Raw genomic sequence first — 8,211 nt, forward strand, 5'->3', positions numbered from 1 at the left:
ACCGTGGTAGAAATTTAGTGGAAACATTGACAAATCAGGTAGGAAGCTGGTGAAAAACAAACAGACTACCTTAAGAGTAACAGTGACTGGTAGTGCAAACATTACTAAATGTCAGAATATTACCAAATTAAGTAAGTACATAATTCTGTGGAATGATAGGATTAACTGCATTTTCATGTTGTTTTTAAATGGTTTACTTATGGCACACCATCTAAATGTGTAATGAGAATGAAGTTCAAAGGCTTAAGTGATGTAAACCTAGAGATCTGATGTAAAGTTAACTTCTACACTTTGGTCAGTTTGTGCTGGTAACCCATTCCCAAGATGGTATAAACCACTAAAGAGTGATATATCACTATATGAATCAACCATCAGTTTACAGCAATTTACTTTTCTTAGTAACCAACAAAACTGAAAAGTATTAATGGTTATGTAAAATATGGACTTAATGTAGGATAAATTTTCTAATGTGTTTTATTAATTGCTTTGTTGCACTGTCCATGTTAATAATACCAAATTTTGAAAACATTGAAAATATTCTTATCCTTTCGTAAGTATGATACCTTATGCTGAAATTCTGTAAAATGTTGTCTAAATCAATTGTTTGGCTTGCAGTCTAAAAATGTAACCTGGCTAAAGTCGGGCTCTGTGGCTCAGAGAGGAAGGAGGGAAAAGAGAGTGGTAGGTTTAGGGGAACAGACAGGAGATTCTGTGGATGTGAACAAGACTCTTGGATGGTATGTTACCTCCCAAATGCCACGGTCAGAAAGGTATTGGATCCAGTCCACAGCATTCTTAGGGGAAGGAGTAGCCAGAAGTTATGGTACTTACTGGTATCAATGACATCACCAGAAAAAGGGGTGAGGTCCAGAAGAGCAAATGTAGGCAGTTAGGAAGGAAGCTAAAATGCAGGATATATTACTGCCTGTACCATGTGCCAGCAAGGGTTAAAAAAAAGAGAAAGCTTGATGAGGCTGGCTGAGTTTACAACTTCCTGCAGCTTTTTCCAATCCTGTGCAGTGGCCCCTCCATAAATGGTGACAAGACCAGTTGGAATGTTCTCCACAGTACATCTGTAGAAACTTGCGAGAGTCCTTGGTGACTATCAAGTCTCCTCAAACTCCTAATGAAATATTGCCATGCCTTTTTGTAACTGCATCAATGTGTTGGACCCAGGAAAGATCTTCAGAGATGTTGACACACAGGAGTATGAAACTTCTCACCATTTGCACTGCTGATCCCTCAGATTCCCTTTCCTGAAATCCACAATCAACTCCATGGCCTTACTGACATTGAGTCACACTCAACCAGCTGATCTATCTCACTACTGTACGCCTCCTCGTCATCATCTGAAATTCTGCCAACAATAGTTGTGTTGTCGACAGATTTATAGATGATGTTTGAACCGTCCTTAGCTGTACAATTGTGGGTGTGAATAGAGTAGTGCAGTGGGCTAAGCATGCAACCTTGAGGCGTGCAAGTATTGATGTTCCAATGAGGAAATGTTATTTCCAAACCGAACAGACTGTGGTGTCCAGCAGGAAATCAAAGATCCAGTTGCAGAGGAATGTAGATGACGAGGTTCTGGAGCTTGTTAATTAGAACTGAGGGTTTGATGGTATTGAATGCTGAGTTGTGGTCAAAAACAGCAGCCTGACATGGGTATTGCTACTATCCAGGTGCTCCAAGGCTAAGTGGAGAGCCAGTGAGATTGCATCCACTTAGACCCATTGTGTCGATAGGCAAATTGCATAGGATCCAGGTCTTTGCTTAGACAAGAACTGATTCTCGCCATGACCAACCTCTCAAAGCATTTCATCACAGTAGATATGAGTGTTACTGGGTGAGAGTCATTGAAGCAGCTCACCCTGCTCTGTTTGGGCACTGGTATGATTGTTGCTCTTTTGAAGCAGGTGGGAAACTGATTGTGGTAGTAAAAGATTGAAAACGTCCTTGAACAGTTGGTTGGCACAGATTTTCAGTGCACTACCAGGTCCACCATCGGGACTTCACACCTTGCAAGGTCAACACTCTTGAAAGGTATTGTGATGTTGGCCTTCGAGGCAGATCACACGGTCACCAGATGCTGTTGAGATTCACACTGGTCTAGTTTTATTTTCCCTTTCAAAGCATGCATAGCTCCTTTTATGCATTGAACTCGTATGGGAGTGAAGCCATCACACCCATTTAAGATGTTAAATTTCTCTTTGTAGGAAGTATTGGCTTGCAAGCCAGAGCTGATGTGCATCTAATTTCACCTCCAACCTCAATCGGAATTGTTTCTTGCCCTTAAAATAGTCTTCTGTAAGTCATACCTGGCCACAGATCTAGCCCTCAGCAGAATACAGATCAGCTGGTTGATTTGGGCATGACCAGTATGTTCTCAGCGGCTCGTACTTACCCACACAGGTCTTGATGAAGTCAGTGACAATTGTGGAGTATTCATTCAGACTTAAAAGATGAATCCCTGAATATTCTCCAGACTGACTCAAAGCAGTCCTGGAAGCATTCTTCCACCTCCTTTGGTCCTCAACACTGCCACTGTGATCTTTAGTTTCTGGAAGTTGAAGTACAGCTAGGTGATTAAACTTTCTAAAGTTGTATGTGGAATGGCACAATAAGCATTCTTGATGGTAAAGTCTTAATAACAGTGGCACCTCTGTTCCCTAGGTGTTTCTGTGGTTTAGAGGGGCACAAGGAAGGAGGTAAAAGAGATGTATGGGGAGTGGGGGGGTTGGTAAATGATAATGCTAATCAAGGATAGTATCAACAGCTGCAGAAAGGGAGGACTTTGTCTACTGAGTCACAGTATAAGTATGTCAGAAAAACGAAGGGAGCAATCATTCGATTGGGAATGTTCTATAGGCCTCCCAATAGCAACAAGGACATTGAAGAGTGGATATTCTGGAAAGGCGCAAAAATAACAGGGTTATTGTTAAAGGTTACTTCAACTTCCCTAATGTTGATTGGCACCTCCTTAGTGCAAAATGATCAGATGTTAGGTGTGTCCATGGAGAATTCCTGATACAGTATGCGCACAGGCCCACTAGAGAAGACTGGATCTAATACTAAGTAGTTAACCTGATCAGGTGCCAGATCTCTAAATGGGTTAACATTTCATCAGAGATGGTTACCACATCTCTCTGGCCTTTAGCATAGCCATGGACAGGGATGGCAGCAGATGGTATAAGTAAGTATTTAATTGTGGGAGGGAGAGGTAATTACAATGGTATTAGTCAAGGGCATGGGTCCAGATGTTCTAAGAAAAATGCACAGCAGAAATGTAAAGGTTGTTCAAGGAGAACATGGTAGAGTGATGGATATGGTATATGAGTTTTAGTACTGTATGTGACAGGATTGGTTTCTTAAGGTTGTTGTAGCCAGGGTGGAGGTAGTGGGGATAGGGTCCCAGTACCCATTAAATAGAAACATAGAAAATAGGTGCAGGAGTAGGCCATTCAGCCCTTTGAGCCTGCACTGCCATTTATTATGATCATGGCTGATCACCCAACTCAGAACCCCGCCCCAGCCTTCCCTCCACACCCCCTGACCCCCGTAGCCACAAGGGCCATATCTAACTCCCTCTTAAATATAGCCAATGAACTGGCCTCAACTGTTTCCTGTGGCAGAGAATTCCACAGATTCACTACTCTCTGTGTGAAGAAGTTTTTCCTAATCTTGGTCCTAAAAGGCTTCTCCTCTATCCTCAAACTGTGGCCCCTCGTTCTGGACTTCCCCAACATCAGGAACAATCTTCCTGCATCTAGCCTGTCCAATCCCTTTAGGATCTTATACGTTTCAATCAGATCCCCCCTCAATCTTCTAAATTCCAATGAGTACAAGCCCAGTTCATCCAGTCTTTCTTCATATGAAAGTCCTGCCATCCCAGGGATCAATCTGGTGAACCTTCTTTGTACTCCCTCTATGGCAAGGATGTCTTTCCTCAGATTAGGGGACCAAAACTGCACACAATACTCCAGGTGTGGTCTCACCAAGGCCTTGTACAACTGCAGTAGTACCTCCCTGCTCCTGTACTCGAATCCTCTCGCTATAAATGCCAGCATACCATTCACATTTTTCACCGCCTGCTGTACCTGCATGCCCACTTTCAATGACTGGTGTATAATGACACCCAGGTCTCGCTGCACCTCCCTTTTTCCTAATCGGCCACCATTCAGATAATAATCTGTTTTCCTATTTTTGCCACCAAAGTGGATAACTTCACATTTATCCACATTAAATTGCATCTGCCATGAATTTGCCCACTCACCCAACCTATCCAAGTCACCCTGCATCCTCTTAGCATCCTCCTCACAGCTAACACTGCCACCCAGCTACGTGTCATCCACAAACTTGGAGATGCTGCATTTAATTCCCTCATCCAAGTCATTAATATATATTGTAAACAACTGGGGTCCCAGCACTGAGCCTTGCGGTACCCCACTAGTCACCGCCTGCCATTCTGAAAAGGTCCCGTTTATTCCCACTCTTTGCTTCCTGTCTGCTAACCAACTCTCCACCCACACCAATACCTTACCCCCAATACCGTGTGCTTTAAGTTTGCACTCTAATCTCCTGTGTGGGACCTTGTCAAAAGCCTTCTGAAAGTCCAAATATACCACATCCACTGGTTCTCCCCTATCCACTCTACTAGTTACATCCTCAAAAAATTCTATGAGATTCGTCAGACATGATTTTCCTTTCACAAATCCATGCTGACTTTGTCCGATCATTTCACCGCTTTCCAAATGTGCTGTTATCACATCCTTAATAACTGACTCCAGCAGTTTCCCCACCACCGACGTTAGGCTAACCGGTCTATAATTCCCCGGTTTCTCTCTCCCTCCTTTTTTAAAAAGTTACCAACGGCATGTGTCTCAAATGGTATCTGACAACCAAGTCCAGCTCCTGACCTTCATGTACAGCGTAGCTAAGCCTGGTGGGACAGTTTCAGTTAACAGGAGAAGGGGCAAAGGCAGGTTACTGACATCTTAAAAGCAGTACTGTATCTTCAGGCAGATGGGGCTTGTCAGCCATGGTTGGCAGTGTTCTAGAAGGATCTCAAACCTCCGTTGACTTGCGGCTATACCGACTCTTGAGAAAGGCTTTGGGAGCAATCCCCCAGGAAAAAAAATCAGAGCTGGGGTCCCCAATGCTTTGTTCAACGCTGTCAGGCAATTCTAGTGACAAAGCTGGGGTCCCCATTGCTGAGTTCAATGCCGACAGGCAATTCTCGTGACAAAGCTGGTGCAAAACTGTATTGGTCTCTGCCACTTCTTTGGATTCATCAGCTACGTGGAGAGGCAAAGCCTACGGCACGGACAACACCTTGCGCTCCATACCATACTGCACTGGTTTGTGTATCACAAACACCTAGAACCCATTAACCATGGTCGACCCTGACCAACTGAGGAGGTCCTCGGTGGCAAGATTCCATGTAGACTGCTTATCCAGGAAGTCATAAAGGCAAAGGATCCAGGAAAGGCTGGATGGTTCGGAGTTTGTAAAATGTGTGCAAGGTAGTTTTTTGCAGCAATACATAGAGGTACTAACTAGAGAAGGGGCAGTGTTGGATCTCCTGTTAGGGAATGAGATAGGTCAGGTGACGGAGGTTTGTGTTGAGGAGCACTTCGGGTCCAGTGATCACAATGCTATTAGTTTCAATATAATTATGGAGAAGGATAAGACTGGACCCAGGGTTGAGATTTTTGATTGGAGAAAGGCTAACTTTGAGGAGATGCGAAAGGATTTAGAAGGACTGGATTGGGAAAATTGGTTTCATGGGAAGGATGTAATAGAGAAATGGAGGTCATTTAAAGGTGAAATTTTGAGGGTACAGGATCTTTATGTTCCTGTTAGGTTGAAAGGGAAGGTTGAAAGTTTGAGAGAGCCATGGTTTTCAAGGGATATTGGAAACTTGGTCCGGAAAGAGAGAGAGAGAGATCTACAATAAATATAGGCAGCTTGGGGTAAATGAGGTGCTCGAGGAATATAAAGAATGTAAAAAGAATCTTAAGAAAGAAATTAGAAAAGCTAAAAGAAGATATGAGGTTGCTTTGGCAAGTAAGGTAAAAATAAATACAAAGGGTTTCTACAGTTATATATATTGTGGTGGCCGGTGCGATCATGGTTGCTGTGTGGTGGCTAGTGCGATCATGGTCGCTGTTGTGTGCTGGGGCAGCAGGCTGAGGGTAGCAGACACCAACAGAATCAACAAACTCATTCCTAAGGCCAGTGATGTTGTGGGGATGGAACTGGACTCTCTCACGGTGGTGTCTGAAAAGAGGATGCTGTCCAAGTTGCATGCCATCTTGGACAATGTCTCCCATCCACTACATAATGTACTGGGTGGGCACAGGAGTACATTCAGCCAGAGACTCATTCCACTGAGATGCAACACAGAGTGTCATAGGAAGTCATTCCTGCCTGTGGCCATCAAACTTTACAACTCCCCCCTTGGAGGGTCAGACACCCTGAGCCAATAGGCTAGTCCTGGACTTATTTCCTGGCATAATTTACATATTACTATTTAATTATTTATGGTGCAACTGTAACAAAAAACAATTTCCCCCAGGATCAATAAAGTATGACTATGACTATGACTATATAGGCATCCGTTAGTCTCATGAGACCATGGATTTGCGCCTTGGAAGGTTTCCAGGGTGAAGGCCTGGGCAAGGTTGTATGGAACACCAGCAATGGCCTATGCTGCAAGTCTCCCCTCTCCACACCACTGATGTTGTCCAAGGGAAGGGCATTAGGACCCATACAGCTTGGCACCGGTGTCGTCGCAGAGCAACGTGTGGTTAAGTGCCTTGCTCAAGGACACACACGCTGCCTCAGCCAAAGCTCAAACAGTTATATTAATAGTAAAAGGATAGTGAGGGATAAAATTGGACCCTTAGAGAATTAGAGTGGATGGCTATGCGCAGAGCCAAAAGAGATGGGGGAGATTTTTAACAATTTCTTTTCTTTGGTATTCACTAAGGAGAAGGATATTGAATTGTGTAAGGTAAGGGAAACAAGCAGGGTAGTTATGGAAACTATGATGATTAAAGAAGAGGAAGTACTGGCACTTTTAAGGAATATAAAAGTGGCTAAGTCCCCAGGTCCTGACAGGATATTCCCTAGGACCTTGAGGGAAGTTACTGTGGAAATAGCAGGGGCTCTGACAGAAATATTTCAAATGTTATTAGAAACAGGGATGGTGCCCGAGGATTGGCGAATTGCTCATGTTCCATTGTTTAAAAAGGGTTCCAAGAGTAAACCTAGCAAACCTAGCCTGTGAGTTTGATGTCAGTGGTGGGTAAATTGATGGAAAGTATTCTTAGCGATGGTATGTATAATTATCTGGATAGACAGGGTCTGATTAGGAACAGTCAACATGGATTTGTGCATAGAAGGTCATGTTTGACAAATCTTATTGAATTTTTTGAAGAGGTTACTAGGAAAGTTGACGAGGGTAAAGCAGTGGATGTTGTCTATATGAACTTCAGTAAGGCCTTTGACAAGGATCCACATGGAAGGTTAGTTAGGAAAGTTCAGTCGTTAGGTATTAATATTGAAGTAGTAAAATGGATTCAGCAGTGGCTGGATGGGAGATGCCAGAGAGTAGTGGTGGAAAACTTTCTCAGATTGGAGGCCGGTGTCTAGTGGTGTGCCTCAGGGATCTGTACTGGGTCCAATGTTGTTTATCATATATATTAATGATCTGGATGATGGAGTGGTAAATTGGATTAGTAAGTATGCAGATGATACTAAGATAGGTGGCGTTATGGATAATGAAGTAGATTTTCAAAGCTTTAATACAGATTTAGGCCAGTTAGAAGAGTGGGCTGAAAGATGGCAGATGGAGTTTAATGCTGATAAATGTGAGGTGCTACATTTTGGTGGAACTAATCAAAATAGGACATACATGGTAAATGGTAGGGCATTGAAGAATGCAGTAGAACAGAGGGATCTAGGAATAATGGTGCATAGTTCCCTGAAGGTGGAATCTCATGTGGATAGGATGGTGAAGAAAGCTTTTGGTATGCTGACCTTTATTAATCAGAGCATTGAGTATAGGAGTTGGGATGTAATGTTGAAATTGTACAAAGCATTGGTGAGGCCAAATTTGGAGTATTGTGTACAGTTCTGGTCACCAAAAGATATCAACAAAATTGAGTGTACAGAGAAGATTTACTAGAATATTACCTGGGTTTCATCTCC

Source organism: Mobula birostris, chromosome 5 (assembly GCF_030028105.1).
Source record: "Mobula birostris isolate sMobBir1 chromosome 5, sMobBir1.hap1, whole genome shotgun sequence".
NCBI classification, from domain to species: Eukaryota; Metazoa; Chordata; class Chondrichthyes; order Myliobatiformes; family Myliobatidae; genus Mobula; species Mobula birostris.